Raw genomic sequence first — 2131 nt, 5'->3', positions numbered from 1 at the left:
CAGCTCTTTCCCAGTCCTATTTTGAGAGCCTTTTATCCTAAACGGACTATTCCTACAGGTGCGCAGTAATGTATCAAACAGTGTTTCTTTGCTATTCATAAGGTTTTCCCTGGCCAATTCTTTCAGAAGTGGATAGCCTCTTCCTTCTTCCTAGTCTGTCTCAGTCTATAAGCTGGGCTGTTACCTGTGCACCAGGTGCACTTGCTGAGTTTTAAACAGGAAGAGATGGTCTTTTAACAAATGGTGCTGGCAAAACTGTATATCCATTTACAGAAAAAGAAACAAGATCTGTACCTCACACCACACACAGAAACTAACTCCAGATTGATAAAAGACTTAAATATGAAGCCTAAAACTATAAAGTTTCTCAAGGAAAAAATAGAGCAAATTTAGGGGCCCTAATTTGTGGCATAAATAGACTGTCGAGCTTAACTCCAAATGTACAAACAGCAAAAGATAAACTAGACGAATCAGACTGTGGTAAGTTAAGGTTGTATGTGTCAACTTGGCTGGGCCTGGCTGAGTGGCTGGGCTGTTGGTAGTAGTTATTCCCCATGATGAGACTGGCAATCAACTCCATGGTGGGATCTACCACCAGCAGCTGAGTAGCTGCTTTAGGGATGTGGTCTGTTTCCTGTATATAAGAAGCAGCTTTGGTAACAGTCTCCAGCTGATGGCATGCTTGAACCTTGCATGTAGCCAAGTCATTGTTCAGCAGCCTGCCATGCTCTGCCAATCTTGGGACTTTTAATGGACGTGAATTAATGGCCAGCCATGTGGTTAAGTAATATCGGGACGTGCCTTATTACTTGTCGACCTTAGGTCTGTCAGCTTCAGCAGCCAGCAGCTGAGTAAAGAAAAGTCTCCAGCTTCAGTGGGCCAGAAGCAGGAGGCAGAGCTGAAGCCCCCAAGGTTGAGGGGCTTTCACTCAGCCCCTAGAGCCTGGCACTTGGAACTCAGATTTAAAGCCTCCAAATTTTAAGAATAAACTCCTGTTTGTTAAAGCCATCCCATTTGTGGTATATTCTTGTCAGAGCAGCACTAGGTAACTGGAACAGGGCCGTTCTAAAAATTAAATTTTTATATGCTTCCAAAGACTTTTCCAAAAGAATAAAAAGAGAATCTACAGATTGGGAAAAAATATTCAGCAATGGCATATCTGACACGGTACTTATCTCTCAAATTTATAGAAAACTCCAACACCTCAATAACAAAAAGATTAACAATCCAGTTAAAAAATGGGCAGAAGACATGAACAGACACTTCACCAGAGAAGACATTCAGGTGGCCAGCAAATACATGAAGAAATGCTCACCATCATTAACCATCAGAGAGATGCAAATCAAAACAACAATGAGAGATCATCTCACCCCAGCACTAATGGCAAAGTTCAACAAGACAGAAAATAACAAATGCTGGCGAGGATGTGGGGATATTGGGACTCTCCTACACTGCTGGCGGGACTGTCAAATGATATAAGCACTGTGGAAAGCAATATAGTGATTACTTAAAAAGCTGGAATTAGAAATACCATTTGATGCACCAATCCCATTACTAGATATATATCCTAAAGAAGTGAGAGCCAGGACAAGAACAGATACATGCACACCCATGTTCATTGCAGCACTATTCACAAAAGCAAAAAGATAGGAACAACCTAGGTAACCATCAACAGAAGAATGGGTAACCAAACTGTGGTACTTACACACAGTGGATTACTATGCAACACTAAAGAATAATGTAGAATCTGCAAAACACCACAGAATGTGGATGAACTTGGAGGACATTATACTGAGTGAAAAAAAATCAATCACTGAAGGAAAAATATTGTATTAGTTCATTATTGTAAAAAGTCATGGAAAGGTTTATATAGAGAAGGAAAGTTTCCTTGTTGGTTACCAGGGGTGGGAGGAAAGGGGAGGGAACACTGCAAAATAATAATTATAAAAAACAAATCTTGACTTTTACCAGTTCTTCTAACACCTGATGTAAAGAGGTGAGGAAATTTTAAACCAACAAAGCAGTAAAGTAAAGGCAAAAAAAAAAAAAAGACAAGACCTGATTAAGTTTATTTCTATAAATAAGAGGCAAAAGAAAGTGCATCTTAAAGAATAGTTCCTTCCAATCAAGA

The sequence above is a fragment of the Orycteropus afer genome, unplaced genomic scaffold (genome assembly GCF_000298275.1).
Source record: "Orycteropus afer afer isolate SDZICR_OR568_19922 unplaced genomic scaffold, OryAfe1.0 scaffold00081, whole genome shotgun sequence".
NCBI lineage: Eukaryota > Metazoa > Chordata > Mammalia > Tubulidentata > Orycteropodidae > Orycteropus > Orycteropus afer.
Note: the sequence above shows the minus strand (reverse complement) of the source record.